Here is a 19324-nt window from a genome sequence, read left to right on the forward strand (position 1 = left end):
ACCAGCACCCTTCGAGGACCATGTACCCATCACTAAGTCCTTTCTGGAATCCTTGTTCAACTCGCTCAGGGACGACTTCAAGTCCTTAAAACAGGAGGTGGCCGGGGAAGTCAAGGAACTCAGGAGGGAAGTGGAGGGCCTTGGTGAACGCGTGGCAGCCATTGAGGAGGCCGATCAGACGAGGAGCAACGAGGTGGAACAGCTTCAGCAGGAGGTCCTCCGACTCACAGAGCAACAGTTAGACCTACAGGTCCCGCCGCAAAACATACGGGTCCGAGGCATACCTCAGAAAGCAGAAGGGACAGACGTCACTGGGTACCTACAGGGCCTCTTCCGGGACATTCTGGGGGAGCCCACCAACTTTGTCATCAGAATAGACAGGGCACATAGAGTTGGGCTACCTAGGCGCTCACCTGCACCGCCTCCAGACATTTTAGCCTTTCTCCCCGCTCAAAGAGAGGATTCTCCGAGAGGCCAGACGGGCCCAACCCCTTCAGTTTCGGGGTCAACCTGTGGCCCTATATCAGGACCTATCGGCCATCACGCTAAAAAAAGGCACTCAAGGTGGCAACGGACTTTCTACGACAACACGAGGTTCCATACTCCTGGGGACATCCGTTCCGGCTGATATTTAAATGGAATGGGCCCTCCATCTGATGCGTTCGCTCAAGGACACCTGTGCACTACTGGGAATTGCTTTAGAGGAAGATGCGCCACCAGTGAGACCTTCGCAGAGGCCTCCAGAGGGAGGCTGGCAGACAGTGGGCCGCAGACGATCCCCGGTGCTGCGCTCAAATCCTGAAGCCCACATAGTCACACAATAGAGAGCTACGGCAAACGCGGAGGTTGCCAGGGAAACCTCAACGACAGATTGAGCTCAGCACCCTGTGGGGGGGGGGGGGGGGGGGGGGGGGTTAACCTTGGCATACTCATAGAATGGGGGGGGGGGGGGGGGGGGGTGACGGGCGCGGGCCCACGAAGGTCGCCGCTGGAAATAACCCTACTAGGTAACTTTACCACAGCCCTGTGTGGACTAACAGGTCTGGGACAATGGACTCAAACGGTTTGGGTATTGGGGAGCGGGAATTGGGTGGGGGAGGGGGGGGTCGGGGTGGTAAATTTGGGGGGGCCTGCAGTTGGGGAGGGATGGCAGTTGACCCTCCTTGTCCACCTATTTTTGAGTTTCGGGCCTGCAGTTTGGGAGGGATGGCAGTTGACTCTCCTTGTCCACCTATTTTTGAGTTTCCTTTTGCTTTCCCGCACCTTGTACACAGAAGAGCAGATCCTACCACTCCCCTATCGCACCGCTCCGATTGAAAATCCTCTCTCTTAACGTGAGGGGTCTAAATAACCCTATCAAACGTTGAGCGATACTTTCCCTTCTAGAGCACTCCACAGCAGACATCTGCCTCTTACAAGAGACATTTGCTGCCAAAGGATCACCACCGACTTAAATCCTAGTATCCAGATCCTTTAGGGGTCAAGTCCTACAGAGGGAGGCAGAGATCAAGGGCAGGTTGCTGATACATCGCTTCCTGATTGCAGGGCAGACGCTTTTAGTGGGCGCCATATACGCTCCTAATGAAGGTCAGGAAAAGTTCCTGTGCACGGCCTTAGAGACAGCCACGGCGAACACCCAACCACACTTGTTACTGGGGGACCTCACTTTAGTATTCAATAACACGGCGGATCGTTCTTGCCAATGCACGGGGCAGCTTGGATCACTCTCCACAGCGGGTCACACACATCTATCAGACCTGGGCCTGGTCGACCTATGGAGACACTTCCACCCACGCTCCACGGCATACACCTACTACTCGGCGGCCCATAAATCCTATGTTAGGTTTGACTACTTTCTTTGCTCCTCACAACTGGTGCCCCGAGTGCACGATGATGATATCATCCCGACCAGTCTGTCGGATCACTCCCCGTAGTGACCACCTTTCTCTTCTCAGATGTGCCTGTCCCACCTCTACATTGGCGCCTGCGGAATGCCTTGCTTCAGAGCCTTACCGTGGTGGAGCGGATTAAAGCCGCCATCACCCAATTTGTGACCCACAACGCCAACACAGACACCACTAAGGCCACCAATGGGCTGCGCTCAAAGCAGTCTTGCGGGGAGAGTTCATCTCTATCGCCACGGCTAACAATAGAGACCGCGCTCAGAAGAGAGCCGAAATAACCCAATGGGTAGCTGAGTTGGAGCAGATGCACCAACGAACGGGGGCTGCCCGAGCCTGGCGCCAACTCTGTACGGAGAGAAAGATGCTGGCGGCCCTAGACCAAGATGTGGCGGAATATGCGGCTCTACGCCTCCGACACGCATACTATACTGGGGGTGATCGCTGCCGGAAGCTATTGACGAGTAAATTAAGAGAGCAACGCCAAAGGCAGGGCATAAGAGCCATACAGACCAGTCGGGGAGACCTAGCTATCGACGGGGTAGACATAGCTTCGGCTTTTGGGGACTTTTATGAATCTCTATACACAGCTGACTCGCTCGACCTCCAGGCTGGCCGTGCTTACCTGGGAGGCACGCCCCTCCCGTCCCTGAAGGGGGCGCAGACGGAGTTCCTCTATCGACCCATTGGCCTGGAGGAAGTGGTCTCGGCGATATCTCGCCTCAAATTGGGGAAATCACCGAGCCCAGACGGCTACTCGGCGGCCTTCTATAAAACGTTCTGCCACCAGGTTGCCCCGCTACTGCAGGACCTTTTTAATACCTTCAGCCAACCTGGTGCCATCCCGGAGGACCTTCTAGAGGCGGCGATAACGGTCATACCCAAACCTGGCCGAGACCCCACACGCTGTTGCTCCTATAGGCCAATATCCCTTTTAAACCTGGACCTCAAGCTCTACACGGGCATCTCTCGAGAGTAGGTTGGCACCATACATGCAGCAGCAGGTGGAACCGGACCAGGCTGGTTTCATTCCCCAACGGCAGACCTGCGATAACACCAAATGGGTCCTCCACCTCATCAAGGCTGGGTCACGGACGAGGCCAGACTGCATGCTATGCACCATCGGTGCCGAAAAGGCCTTCGACAGGGTGCACTGGCCCTATCTGGAATTGGTGCTGCAACACTTCGGTGTGGGGGAGGTTCTCCGCAACCGCATACTGAACTGCTATCGTCGACCCAACGCCACGGTCCGTGTCAATGGCCATACCTCCCCGCACTTCCCGATCGGCTGGGGCACCAGACAGGGGTGCCCTCTCTCACCTATCCTTTTTGCCCTGTACATGGAGCCACTGGCGCAACGAGTCAGGCAACATCCCCTCATCGAGGGCATTCCCTTTTTCGGTGACATGCAGAAGATCAGTTTATACGCGGATGATATCCTTCGCTCCCTTACGGAGCCGATGAAGTCGCTCCGAGCACTTTTTATCGAAGTCCATACCTTTGCACTGGCCTCTGGGTTTAAGATCAACGTGGAGAAATCGGAGGCCCTGAATATCTCCCTGCTGCCGGAGACTCTCGTCGAGGTTCAAGTTCGATTTGCAGTGGTCAAACACCACCATCCCTTATCTAGGAGTTCTGTTGGCCCCTACCATCCAGGCCACTGCGGAAGTGAATTACGCTAGGCTCCGCTCAGGCCTCGGCGACGAACTCCGGAGATGGAAACCTCACTCGCTCTCCTGACTGGGGCGGATAGCAGCCACTAAGATGACCCTGCTCCCACAAATCCTTTACGTGTTCCAAACTCTCCCTCTGCGCGCCCCCAGCCGGCTGGCTCCAGCGGACGCAGTCGGATTTGGCGCGCTTTATCTGGAACAGTCGTCCCCCATGCTTCAAACATGCCATTGCGATTCTTCCACCTGTCCACGGTGGGGTTGGTGTGCCTGACCTCATTTTATATTATCAAGCGACACACTCCGCACCTTGGTGAAGTGGTTCCAGCTGGAATCAGGCAAGAATTGGCTTTTTCAAGACCAAGCTGTGGCGGGCAGGCCCTTACAGGGGGTTCAGTTTCTCCTCAGATGCCACCGCCCTCTTAATCTATACGCATCACAGATTACAAGCACTGTCTTGGATGTAGGGGATCAGGTGGCGACCCGGCACAAGCTCACCTCGTTTCCCTCCCCGATGACCCCGCTGTTCGATAATCCCGAGTTTTCCCCGGGCCTGGACCCCAGGGCATTTGTAGCCTGGAGACGCTCACCCTGCAGGGCCCTGGGACAATTGTTCAACTTAAACGGTATCCTCTCCTTTCAGCAGGTGAAGGAGGACAATGGAATACCAGAATCTGACCGCCTACCGTATCTACAGGTCCGACACTGGGCTTTGCAGCCAGAGTTCAGACCGGGCACGCAACGCCCCCTCACCCCATATGAAAAATGGCTGGTTACCCGAACCTCTGATAAGAAGCGGACTTCCAACTTGTACCAGCAGCTCCTCCTCACAAACATTTACACACAACGCAGGGAGGAACAGGTGGGAACGGGACCTGGGGAGATCACTCACGCAGAAAGAATGGGATGGCATCTACCACAGGGCCAGACACTCTGCCTACCACATGGGCCTCACAGAAACCCTGACCAAAGTGGCCACCTATTGGTACCATACACCTGAATGCTTACATCAATGGGATCCCCGCATTAGTGACTGCTGCTGGAGTGGTGTGGGGAGCTTGGCACCTTGGAACATTTACCTCGGAGCTGCGACCGCTTTCAACCCTACTGGAGTTCGATCTTAGATGACAGATTCCTATCTGGATACTCCGCTCCCTAGATTCCCCACTTACATTTTGTTAGGACTCCCCAATGCCCTGATGTACCCATTGAAATCTAGGAGAGGGAGGCTTATAGCAATTGCGCTAGGGGCAGCCGTGCAGAACATCCTGGTACACGGGAGGACCACACAACCTCCCCCACATAACAGCTGGCTGCACAGACTATGGATGGTTCTGGGGAAGGAGAGAAGTTTGCAGAACTTTGGCGACCATTCTTGGCTCACGGGGGAGTTTAGGGAACTGAGCTGCCCTCGCTACTTGCGCTTATTGCGCCTAGCGGACACTCAGATCGAAGAGCCGAGGGCCCCAGTGCACATGCGCAAGACACGGGGATGAGGTCTGGCTGCTACTCACCCTTAGTGGCGTGGTGATTCCCATTTCTTTTGCTTTGTGGACAAGGAGTGGGGGGGGGGGGGGGGGTTGGACTTTTTTCCCCTTTGCAAAGACCCTACATGTCTGGACTTGTTGTCACTCTCACTGCCACACATCTCTGACCAGGTCCCACAAGAAGAGCTTGACTTTGTTCCATTCGAGGGGGAAATGTGGTCTGTATGTTTTTCCTGTTTTGAAACTTCAATAAAAGATTTAAAACCATAAAAGTGATCACCTCAACAATACCACGCCCAACAGGTACATTTAAAAATATTTTGTCAACACGAGAGAAAGAAGTGACAATTACAGGTACCTTATAGTAATTTTATGTCCATTTCAAGGATAGATTGAGGCAGGACCCTGTGTCAGGCGTGGCTGTGCAGGTAAGAACAGGGGTTAGTACATCACTCGATCACCCCAAAGTAATGGAATAGTGGAGCGCCTGAATTGTCTCCTCAAGAATAAAATAAGCAATCTACGTGCCCCTCTGCAAAATAAATGGTTTTATTTCCTATCATGGGCCTTGTACACTCTCAGAAATCAGCCAGGAAGTGATCACCATTTAGCACCACATCAAACTGTGACAAGACATCCCATGCCCACCCCTATAAAGACATCAACGCAAAAGATGGAAGCCCATAATACAGCTGCAGTTTTAGGAGATTAGTTATTTGGCAGAGTTAATTAAATATGTTAAGTTCTTCTCTAAACAGGTATTGCAAAAGGAGACGAGTATCCCAGACCAGCAGACTAGTTTGATACCTATTGGCCAGCAAGTTTACATGCAGAACTTCACCCGCAGATGAAAGGATCCTCAATAAGACTGTCCCCTCTCAGTGACAATGAATACTCCCACTGCAGTGAAGGTGAATAGTCTGAAACCATGGATTCACAGGAGCGATGTGCGACTGGATCCCGCCTTCCCTCAGACATATTCACAAAGAAGGAACAAGAAGGTGAAAGCAAAACACAAGAGTAACACAGTCTCCCTCCAAAGCTCGTGGAGTATTTTGTCAACTCTACTAGCGGACAGTTATGTATTGCTATTTTGTTTTATCTTTTTATGCCTACTTATTTTGGCAGCTATATTAAAATTGTTTTTACTTCATGTATGTGGTTATTCAACAGTATTAGGCGCTTGCAGAGAGCAGTACCCAAGCATGAAAACATCTCTCATAGCATCCATGCTGGCTTATTAGATAATATATGGTACCAACATATGACCGAGATAATTATGGACAGCAAATACTTCCCGTTTTGTTTGTTCTTTGATGCCACACGCCACTGACTCATATAGGTTACAGTCATCTTAGGAGGCACCGCCAAAAATTACCATGTGTTTGTTACTCCTTTTCTTTTGCAGGATAAAATGTAATTTGATACTTGCATAGCGCACTACTCACCCACAAGGGTCTCAAGGCGCTTGTACGAATACCGCTGTGGAACCCACCCTGGCTTCCTGTGAGGCGTCCACTCCTGGGAACCCCCAAGGTGGAGGCCAGGCATCCTTAGCGTTGTGGGGGCCGATAAGAGCTCAGATGCAACCATTGTGTTATACGGGGAACATTCTCAGCTAACACTACGCAGTATGAGGAAGAGTTAGCAGATGTAATTAATGTTCTAACAGAACGCAAAGCGTTACTAGTGAAGATAGATGCAATGGCCAAGACAGGGATTATACGGTGCAAAGGTGAAACTTGGAGAGCTAGGATATTTCAGCAGGGACTTTAGGGGTATTCCGACCTTCACTTTTCTGCCAGATTTACTCTGCAACACCCAGGTCCCACAATTGTCAGGAAAAGCCATATCTGAGTAAATGGGTCAGTATAGGTTCACGATCATGGATACCATGGCGCTACATTTGAGTGTAGGGCCCTATCTCTATGGACAGGGAATCAGACAGACAATAGTGTAGGACAGAAGTGTCAGGCAGTGTGGGATGAGACTATGTGGAAGCCATTTTTATTATTATTTTCCAACCTAAATGGGCTGCCTACTTTTTGATTCTAAATATATACTGAAAAGGCCTGTAGAACTTTGACACAAAAGAATTCAATAAATGTTTCTGCAGTTGCTGAAAGTAAGCTGCTTTCGTATTGCAAAGTTTGATCAAAAACAGCATTCAGACAGTACAAGATGCTAGTTTAGCAACAGGCGCTAGGACACAGCATATTTGGAAGTGGCACAGTCTACGTGTCCTTCATTGGAACTGATGTTGCAGATAATTTCTTTAGAAATTACCATTACAGGTACATTGTATTAGCTTGGAAAGTCTCAAAATGTCAAACTACTGATGGGGCAGAAGCCACCCCTTTGCCTAATATCTTAAGAAATGTCTTAATCCTGAACTTCTACTGAACACATGATTAATGGTGGTTTTCCTTTGTGGTTTGCACAAATATAAGGCTTTGGAAGACTTCTCCTTGATGTCAGCAGCTCTACTGTATGTTCCTGTGCTACACGTACTATTGTTTGTATCTTGTCTTATAATACATTTTCTCTCATCATATGTGTTGACAGGCTTGTACTTCTTAAGTAGGCTTCTACATTTGGTGAGTTTAGGAAAGTAGAATCTGCTTTCATGATTTCCCCCACTTTTTGCTGGTGTCGTGTTTTTCAGACTGGTCTGGCTGGCATCCTTCTAATCAGGACCCAAAGTCTCTGTGCTTCCCCACTAAGTTGGACCACGGTGAGTACTTAGGTACCCCCCAAATTGGCTACCGGTGTACCCTTGTAAGTCCCTAGTAAATGGTACTAAGGTACCCAGGGCATAGGTACAACAGCCCCCCCCCCCCCAAGGGCTGAAGCATGTATTATGCCACCCATGAGAGATCACTCAAATTATGACTACAGCCCTGCCATTGCAGCCTGTGTAAGCTGGTGCTAACACCAATTACGACAGAAATACGTTTTGTTATATCTGAGGTCACTACACTTAAAACCTATAAGTCACCCCTACGGCAGGCCTTTCAATCCTGAAGGCAGGGTGCTTGGTTAGAAGTGTGAGGGTGCCCCTGCATGAGAAGGACACCCTTACAATTCCCGGAGTCCATTCTCCAGGTGTTGTAAGTGCATCAGTCATGACAATACAAAGAGTGGCCATGCGTCATTACTCGAAGGCTTACTCTAAACTGCCCGTAATGAACCCTGGCATGTTTGGTGTCAAGCATGTTGGCTGGAATCTTACCAACAGCGTAAACGGTGTTGGAGGTATGAAGCCATGCAATGTGGGGCTCCAACAGGAAGCCCTCGGTGCTCCAGGTACTACTCTTCCAGAGTCTGACAACAAGCTATGGCTGCAAACAACCACAATTCTGCCCTTCTGCTGCTGAGCCAAGCTCAAACAAGATAAGGTAGGACAAAAGGTTTCCTGTCAAAGGGAGGTGTGACCATCTTGCAGGCAGGACTTGATGTATTGGGCCCGGGTGGGGGCGCTTGCCAGCGACACTAGACTGTTTTGAAGGGCACATTTGGGCCCTCCTTGCATACTCCAGTTCAGGGAGCAGTTGGCTTCCACTATGGCATGCAACTGGACAAAGGACATGGGATTATCCTCCCCACTGTCTAGCACGTCCCTCTGGGAGGGACCACTGAATCGTCCCAACCCTTTTCTTAGGGTACATAAGGGCTTACCTGTCGGTTGGTCTTTAGATTCGTCGTGGGTCAAGATTCAGATCTGAAACCTCTTCATCTTAAACAGTCTGAGCACTTTGGACTTTGTTTGACTTCGCTTTGGGAATCGAGGCTGCATCTGGAAGACTCCTGCTGCTCCTGGTCTTGTTGACCTGCCAGTCTTCTGCATCGTCTGTGCATGTGCTCCATACAGGTTCTTCTCAAGGCCTGTGGATATCCAAGACATCCAAAGGAATCTTCCTTGGAGTGAAGGAGTCACTCCCCTGCATCAGCAGGCACAGCAATGAAGCTGACCGGTCTGCAGTTCCCGAGCTTCCCCGGACCCACAAAAGGTTCAGCAATTCCCTTGAAGCCTGCACTGTCTTCACAGCAGGTTTGAAGCCAATATCCCTCATTGGAACCATTGGAGCAGTACCCCTGTGCACCAAATCCACTTGCTGTTGCCAAGGCTTGTTAACTTTCTTCACCTGAGAACTTCAGGCTCCAAGAAGCTCCAGTATCTCTCATTTCCAAGAGCTTTGTCCTCACCACATTCTCTGCACCGTGGACCTGCATCATTGGTTAGCTGCTCAAAGTCCTCTTGCGACTCCTGTGCTTTCGGCGTGTGGATCCTCTTGAGGGTCTTCTTTGGATCCAGTGCACTCCTGTTTGCTTGGGGACTACTCTGACTTACCTGCTTGTGGTGAGTCCTTTGGACCTTACTGGTCCCGACACCACACCTTTTTCGTCTGCCACTTTTGTTGCTGCTGCCAAGGCTTCTTGGTGCTACCGCCGGACACCAACCCCTTGGCTCTTGACATCCGACATGGGAGAGCTTGTTAATGGCTCCTGGTCTTCCACAGCTAAAGCTCCACGGTCACCTCTCCTGCATCTTCCAACATCTGTGGGCATTTGTTTTCTGTGCCTCCTGGTCACTCCTGAGTGGCATAGACTCTATCCCCTCTGCGTGCAGGTACTTCTCTTCCTGAATCCCCCTTGGTTTCCACTATACTCTTTCACCTTCTTCGCCAGCGGCATCATTACTGAAATCCTCCATGTAGTCTACAGCGGTTTCTGACATTAACTCGCACTTATACATCCGGCTTCCCTGGTATAGGTATCCTGGTTCCCGGGGTATGTGACTCTCCAACCTTCCATCTTCCAAGGGGTTTCTTCAAGGTCCACTGGAAAGGGTCCTTCTTGGAAACTGCAACTTCCCCACTGACTTGTCTTGAGCACACGGCCTTGCTGCCACACTGCACACAGCCTTTTGTGGGGTTCTTGGGTACTTACCAAGGGTGGTTCCTTTGGTCCCCAGCTCTAAGTCCAGTCTCGACTTAAGTCATGGTTCGCATTCCACTTTATTAGTATATGGTTTGATCTTCCCGCTGGATACCACTGTGTATTTGTGCAACTTACGGTAAAGCAAAATGTTACGCGTTAAAGGAGGCGTACAGGCCTAAGCTATCTTCGGGAACAAGCTTCAAAAAAATAAATTTAAAAAAAAGAGTGCACATGGAGACAGGACTCAGGGGAGAGGGAAGTAGCTATGAGCCTCAGTAGAATAGGTAAATGTAATTAGGCATAGAACAAATTGAAGGTGAAGTGTGGCTCAGGGGTTAGAGGCGGCAGACCCGGAAGCTGAGATCGGCCCTGGACCAGGGTTCAATTCCCTGCCTCGGCGGGTCTTGGGCTCAAAAATTCCACGGACTCGATAATTCTCGCTCCGGTGCCTTCTCGACTCACGGGTTCACACTCTGCGACTCTGGGCAATAGCTTGCTTAATCTCCACAACGGCCCCTCGCGGCGGGATGCCTGGCTTTCACCTTGTGGATACCCTGCTGGGGTTATCTCACAGGGGAATACCAGGACGGGTTCCCTAAGCAAGCGCCGGGAAACCCTTTGTGGGTAGCTGTGCGCTATATAAGCTCAAATACATTTACAAGGTCATAGTCCCGAACTGCAAGAATACATATCTGAGAAAATATGTAGATCGGCCAGCACAAAATAGGTGGGAGGTTAGGCTTTGCCAGGAAGCAGATGCGTAATGCGTAAGGAGTAAAACACTGTCAGGCTTCAAGTACGAAACAAGTCAGGGACACTGGTGGTGTGGAAGTGTTAACTGGTGATAACATACACGTGAATCGAATTTCAGAGAGACACGACAAGCTGTTTTTGCAGAACCTATCTTTTGATAATATTGTTGTGCTTTAGCAGATGTTCATTAACCATGTAAATGTATGATGTATTTACGAAAAGACATGTATAAAAGAAACAGTATGCTGCCGTGTAAGTCGAAGTTCCACTGAGCTGACGCACCTTCCACATGCTCGATTGTGTTTTTTAAATTAAATTCTACAAAAAGAAGAAATAACAATGGTCCTCCTCCACTCAGCTTTAATAAAAGTCGCAATGGAAAAAGCGGAAGCTGAGATGTGAAGGGAAAGAATTAGATTACTTAAGAGAAAGGATGTGATAATGGATACCCAAGGGAAACAATTCCTTAAAAACCATGCGGGGCTGGGAGAATGGCAAACAAAAAAGGATTACTGTGGGGCGGGGAAATGAGGAAGCCCTGAAAATTACTATAATCCCTAAAAAGTTAGGGGGGGGTGGGGGGGGAGGAAGATGCCCTGGTTGGAAATAGGTATAGAGAACTAGCCTATCTGGATTGTGAGGAAGAGGGGAACCTGAGTAACATTGATTAGGAATGTGGGTCGTCACGCAGCCTATTTATCTTGTCTTGGAATGTCAATGGATATAAAAGAATACGGTCTCAGGAAGGTTTTAAAAATTATCTGGGGGAAGACCGATATTCTATGCTTACAGGAGACCTGGCTGTGCGACGAAACCCCCGTCACTGAAGGTTTCACCCACCATGTAAAGCCTGCAAGAATGAACCAAGTAGGTAGGGCATCAGGTGGTCAGATTACGTTGGTTTCCACAAGGCTAGTGAGGGATATATACCTTCTGGAATTCAAGTGTAATTGGGCATTAGGTAGCAGAGTGCGGACTCCAAATAACATTGCAGGTGAAGGTGGCCTATGCATTATTAATGTATATATACAGAAAGGGGGGGAAATGAGTATAAAGGGGAGTTGGAACACCTAAAAAAAGATTGAGGATTTATATGAAATCTACCAAAGAGACGTGCTCCTAATATTGGGCGATTTTAACCATAGATTGAACCCCCAAAAAACTGATGCTTGGCATAGCGAATTGTTAAAAGCGTACAATATAGAGTTTGCAATGTTCACCAGTGGAGACATTTCAAGACAAGACGTGGAGCTTGGCCAGCTGCGAGGTGCATTCGGGTTGGTTTGTATTAATGGCAGGAAAGAAACGGATCGGCCAGCAAGGCGTACCTTTAAAGTAGGACAGCAAATGTGCCCTATAAACTATATTTTTTTGCAGGCATGTTGCTTCGATCTAATACGTCACTTTGAAAAATTCAGCGTAGAAGGTAGTGATCACTCTCCATTGCAGATAGAATTGCAGGTAAAATGGGGCTCGCCGAGACAGAAAGTGTTGCAAGTACATACTGAATATCCAAAGCGGCTTACAACCCGAATTAGCGAAGAACACAAAGAATCTGAGTGCATTCCGGATATCAGTCGAGTTAGGTAATTTATCAACAGGGGAGGATATATCCTGGTATGAGGATATAATAAAGCAACTTGTAAAATGCCTGAGGATAAAAATTAAACAGGAAAATCAGAGCTCAACATGGAAAGCTAAAGCAGATCCAAATAACAAACCATGGTTTGACGAAGAGTGCCGGAAAGTAAAGGCCGCAATTAGGCAATATGAAAGACGCCTTAGACGTAGTTACAACAATGCAACATCATAAGGCAACTATTAGAGAAAAAAAAAAGATCTTTCAAAGAAAAATGCTGGATGAACTTACTAGAGGCAATAGAAGAAAAAACTGTCAAAGGCTTTTGGTAAAGGATACAGGAATGTACAGGGAAAGGGGTAGGGACTATGCAATGCTCAGTTCCAGAGGATAAGTGGGAAATCTACCTTGAGGAAATCTATGGCAAATTGCCAAGGAGGGGAGCAACACCAGTAGCCAGCTGGCCAAGAGTCCGGGAAGAAGTTATTGGGCAGTTCTCCCCAGGCCATATAAAGACCATAATAGCCGGTTTAAATATAACACGGGCTGCTGGCCCAGATAACCTATCTGCTGTTATTATAAAAACAAATCCAGAGTGGTGGGCAGAATTCCTCTCAAAGATGTTTTTGAGAATCTTAAATACAGGAATTATGCCGGATAATTGGAAAGGGGCAATAATAAGACTGATACATAAAAAAGGCGATGTAAATTCCCCTAAAAATTATTGCCTAATAAATCTTCTGGATATTGGGTAAAAAGTATTCTCCAAAGTAATCCTAGGGCTACTGAAGGATTGGGCAGAAGATAACTTGATAGTACCCCCTGAACAGGGTGGATTTAAAGAAGGGCATTCAACGGTGGACACGGCTTTGCTCTCTGGGCAGTCGCACGGAAGTCGATAGAGCAGAGGGGTAATCTTTTTTGCTGCTTTGCGGACTTCCTCGCAGCATTCGACCTTGTGAGCAAGGAGCAGCTGTGGTCAACCCTGGTAGGCTATAAAATACATGATGACCTGCTAGCCCTTATACAGGCCCTGCATTCAGACAACTGGGCCCAGGTAGGATCCAGATTGGAAATGGCCTGAGGCAGGGGTGTGTACTGGCCCCCCTGCTTTTTTCATTGTTTATTACGGACCTACCATTGAAATTTGGAGAGGTCAGAGGGGCAAGCCCTAAAGTAGGTGGTAAACGTATAGCTTGCCTGCTATATGGGGATGACCTGGTGAGTGTGGACCAGACAGATAGGTCTCCAGATAAAATTAAATGTGTTTAATGAATACTGCTTAAATAAAAAACTAGTAGTGAATATGGAGAAGACCAAAATACTATGTTTTGGTAAAAGCAGGACTAGGTTCCTTTGGCACAGTTTCTTTAGAGAGGGTGCCAGAATATAGGTACCTGGGAATATGGTTTACGAGTAATCTGAAACGGTCTACACAACTGGAGGCGTTGAAAATTAGGGCACTGGCTACCGTGAAGGGTCTAAAAAGATTTAACAGCGTTTATGGTGAAATGTCAGATGGGCCGTTAATAAAGGCCTACTTACCAATGATTCCTGCACAATTTTGATATGGGGCAGAGGTACTTGTTTTAAGTGGGAAAACGTGTTGGGATAAAGAAGAGGGCAATATCCTGAAAAGCTTGTTCTCACTGCCAAAGGCATCAAAGGTTCAAGCAGCAAGAGTAGAGCTGGAACTCACCTCTTAGGCAGTGACTGCCAGCATGGCCCTAATACGCTTTTGGCAGCGCCTAGGGTTAGGGGGAATTCAAAAGTTCTCCCAGTGGTGTAGAGGCGAAATTGCCATTAGTGAGCTGTTATGGGCAAAAGAAACAAGAGCCTCTTTGAAGAAAGTGTATGGAAGGCTGAGTCTAAAATGATGCCCGCAGCTAGGTCATGCATTAATAGGCAAAAAAGATCTAAGGTCTCAAGGAGCTGACATCTCCCGAACAGGTGATCGAGAATATCTCTTGCGGAAAACATCGGTAGGCCACATGATACAAGTGTGGGAATCAGAAGTACAACAGTATCACTATTTAGATAGGTTACCTAACTATCACCCAAGACGTAAGGTACTAAAAGTCAGAATGGGAATAAACCCCTGTTACGGAAATAATAGGGTTAAAAAACGCATGATAGATAGCAATGGTAAATGTAATTGTATGTTAGGTACCCACTGTGACATTGAACATATTTTATTGGACTGTAGGTATATTAGATATACGGAAAGAGATTTTATGCCCGATATTTAACAAATATAGAATTATGAATAGGATGCAAGCTGCAAATCTTCTAGTGGAATTGAAAGAGTTAGATGTAGCCTGCGCTTTGGGGAAATTTATGAGTAAAATTAAGGTGATTCTCCCGGGCATAGATTAACAGGTGCATCAGATACTACATACCGAGTATAATATGAGTGTATTTTAAAGATTAACATTAATGTATTTTAGAAGGATGGGGTATATATGATTGAAACCACTGCGATATTAATATTTTTAAGAAGAAATCAGATTGGCACTTAAAGGAGCTGGGTTACTTTTTATGTAAGGCTTAGGAGCTGCTTCAGTTTTTAATATTATATTCTGTTATGTGTTTAGATAAACGTTTATAATATGTATAGTGTATACTTTTATGGTTGTAACAAACCAAATAAAGTTTTATTGACTGACATATTAAAATCTGTACTATTTTGCCAGCAGAAGTTGTGTTGTCTTTTCTTTCATTCAGCAACACCTCAAGACATCCCCAGCAAAGGTGGGCAAAGGCAATGACAGTGCCTGTTTTGGCCTGGGAGGGACTTGGGAAAGAAGCCCTGGTATAATGAAACGCAGGATAAAACCATGTTCCTCACCCAGCACCCCTTACTGCCAAACCCTCCAATCACATGAAGACAGTGACAACACACTTGCTTTGCATCTTCACAATACCCAGACCAAACCGTATATGCATCCCACTGAAAAATTACACCCCCCCCCCTTAGAGTGAAAGACCACGTTCCAACCAATCTTCAGTAACCTCACTCTGCAGTACTTCAATCAGCAGAACCCTTCCTCGTCTGAGAAATAGGGTGTATTCCCCACACCCTACTTCCCACAGGCTGCTGTATCCATTGTGTACAGCGTACACACAAGGGAGGCCTAGCGGTCATTCATAATGCGACATGGCCACGCACCCTATACAAGTAACATTGAACTCCATGGAGCTCCTACTCAATGCAACTTGCACTACCACCTTCCACCAATTCTTCAAGCCTCCTCTTAAGAACAAGCTCCTCTCTGACCAACTCAGACTACGTCATCCATATATAACATGCCCACAATACCCCTCCTGTGGGATTTCAACGTTTCCAGACAAAGCAGGCTCGAAACAAAAGGCCACTCCTCAACATAACAATTTAGTACATCTTTAACCACCCAACACAAATGCAATATTCTCGACCTTGTCTTATCACCAACAATCCAATGCAAAGCATCAATACCACTAGTCTGCACAGACGACCCAGCCATTCCGATCTCCCAGCTCAGCATCCTACTAGCAAACTAAGCTCAACCTAGAAGAGAAGCCGAAAACATCACATCTTTCAAAGATTTCTCTGCCAACCTACTACTTAAACTCATCTCCAGCACTGTCACCTCTACATCTGACACCATCAATCTTCTAAACTTCTACAACTGTTTATTGGAAAACTGTAGGAATATTTAATACAATCAAGCACTGTATCAACACACTACCTGATCCTCCAATCCTACACTCCGGATAAGGGCAATGCCATCAATCTCTTCTTCAGTAAAAGAAATACTGATTCAACAGCAGAGACAACTTCAGGCTGCTTCTTCTACACTCACAGCTTCTCATAGAATTCCGCCATGTTTAGCATTTAAAACCCTACCCCTCACTGACATACTCCACTCCATCAAAGCCACTTCCTATCTTCCCCTCATCCTTTACCAAAGATCTCTCAAGTGAAGCTCTCTCACATCTACTCTCCATTGTCAAGTCATCCTTCCAGAAGCTCTCAAGACAGACCGTTTGTCCCACTCCTAAAGAAACTTACTAGACCCGGGTGACCTCTACAAATACCAGCCCAGCACTCATACTCTTCAGCTTCAAGAATATATATATATGAAAAAAAGCATTATACGCTCAACCTCAAGATCACATTAATACTAAGCATATCCTGCACAACTACGGCTGCAGCAAAGAACCCGCTATCTTACATATTGTAGACAATACCCTCTTGACCAGTTATTAAAGAGGACCAATGTCCCCCCCATATTGCTGGAACTTTCAGATGCCTTCGAAAGGCTCAACCATTCCACCCTTATCTACACCTTGATTCACTGGAAAAGTCCTTCACTAGTTCTCTCTCCTACCTTTCCAATGGACACCAGTTTGTTCACACGGGCCCTCCACATACAAAAATGTGATCTGCAGGGTCCACCAGAGTGCCATACTATCCAGTCATCATCTACCTCTACGTGTAGCCCCAGGAGGCTCTCCTTGGAGATAACAATCAAAATGAATCAATATGGAGACAATAAACAACTTTACTTGAAAGTCTCCTTCACTACAGACATCAACTGCTTCAAACAATGCCTGCACAGCATCCGGCCGGCTGTCCAATGGCTACCGGAGCGTAACTAAAGCAAAGTCAAAATTCCTGTTATTTGCTATAAACAAGCTAGAAATTGTACAAATCTGGCTCAATAAACCTGGTTTGCTTCAAACCCCATCCTTTGCCAAATGTCAAACCACTTTGATTCATCCTGGACACCAACCTCACCCTCAAAGAACATTGAAAAAGACAACAAAGATGGTCATGTATCAGCTATATCTTCTAAAGAAAATGAAACCATTTCTTTCAGAAAGCAACATCAGGATTAGTATTCAAGCTCTCTTGGTCTGGCCTCTGGATGGAAGTAATGGACTCATACTCCTCAAAGGGACCCCCCTTTTAAAAATATCCTATACCCAGCAGCCATTCCCATTTGCGACTTCAGAACTACTGTTCAAGTACTCTGGGGAGAAGAAATGTCAACATAGAAGTTAACATTCTCACACCACACAATGCAATAAAACCCAATCCAGAAGACAAAAAATAAACAAGGAATGAGAAATACACAGATAATTTTCATATACCAAGCTACATGAAAATCAACTCTGCTACTGAGCCCGTTTCCGCAATCCACTGGATATGTTTGCTTTTGGAAAAGCAAAGTGCTCCAAGGAAATGGTGTTCTAATCAAATGAGAAAACATGGAAAGATGTTAGCTACAAACGTAGTTACAACAGGATGTCCTGATTTACATGTAGCAAATGGCCAAGAGGTCGAGACCTGGATCTAGGTGTTGTAGCAAAATGCATTGCCCACTAAAGATATATAAATAGGAGAAGTCAGTCTGTCAGTTTCTGCAATTTGCCAGCTCAATTGTAGTTATTTACTACACATTGTTTCAGTTATTCACCAAATGAGCCTCACAAGACAATAAGTCAAATGGGTTTGTTGAAAGTATCCATCAACAGAACATAAGCAAACATACGTTTATTCTGGAATAGTTCAAAAAGCAAGGTAATCTACAGAAGAGGAACTTCAAGCTGTGGGTCTTGATGACTATTGAGATAACAGAGATCCACTGTGTGACCAGGCTTGAACAAAAGTTTCTCTTGGGTTGTTCAAAGTAACTGTTTTGAGGTGCTTGAAAAGCAAGGTAGAGATCATGCATACAATAAGAGGAACCCCGAGCAAGACTTTGTACCTTCCAGGAACATTTTTGGGTTCATCCACGGTTTACACTTGTAACAACACCTGGGATAGAGTCTTATGCGTTTTTTTAATGGTACACGAGGACTGGCTTGCCAGCCCCAGCATGTAAATGGCTTTCAGTCTTAACTTAAGAAACTGAACACACATCTAAATATCTCTGAGGTAGGCTGGTGACATTTGTTCATTTGAAAAAATGCAACTTGCTGTTTAATGGATTTAAAGTCAGTGCACAATTTAGCTATCAAGGTTTTATTTGAGGAAAATTACACTAATATAAGAGTGATAAATATTTTACTTCAAACCCGGACAATGTTATAGTTGCAAAATTAATTACAGGCGAATACTGGATCCACTGTGTCTTTTTTTTCTGGGAAGGTCCTCTTGTTCAGAGAGGCGATTTCAATAGCAGAATCATTCTAGTAATTGAGCAGCAGTATTACATGAATACTTTTTTTCTCCCTGCTGGTCGCTACTGTTGTAATACATGGCTACTGTAGAAGTAGCATTTCTTCGAAAAAACAGCTTATACAATTGGGTTTGAGAATTGTAAACGGTTGCTTACTTAAGGAATCTCCAGCAATGTGCCCTTTCCACAGAGTTCGCAGGAACTGCCCAATTAATTATTTTGGTTTCTATTAGGCATTTCAAATGGCGAGGACTTTATGGTTTTTACCAAGGGTAGACATCAGCTATTTCACCCTTGACTCATAGGTGGAATCTGGATGCCCCTTGACTAAAGTCATAATTAAATAATGTATAGAAACAAGAAAATGACTTACCATAAGGACACAATCATACAATAGGATTTCGACTGAGTGCATTTAACCCAGAAGTCCCTCCTATAATAATACGCCTGAAATACAGTTACAAAAAATGTAATGTATTCAACTTTTATATAGGCAAATGCTTTGGTCAAACCAGGAAGAGTTGCATACTGCTCCGAAAATTGCTTCAAACCTACAAGTGAGCCAATGATATTACTAAAGTGGCAGAGCACAAAAACGAGTCTCTCCCTATTAAACCACAATAAATCAAAAGAAAATAAGACCGGTTAAAACAAGCCACAAGCATGTAAGCGAGTGGTTATCATTTTTAAAGACATGTGTGCTTACTGGGCTATGGTAGCATCTCTCAGAAGTTCCTAGACATACATCTCCTAGAAGATGCATAGAATATTTAGCTTGATGGTTTATACACTGTAAAACGCAAAATAGGTGATATTTGCCTGGTGC

This window comes from Lissotriton vulgaris, chromosome 2_1, assembly GCF_964263255.1.
Source record: "Lissotriton vulgaris chromosome 2_1, aLisVul1.2, whole genome shotgun sequence".
Taxonomy (NCBI): domain Eukaryota; kingdom Metazoa; phylum Chordata; class Amphibia; order Caudata; family Salamandridae; genus Lissotriton; species Lissotriton vulgaris.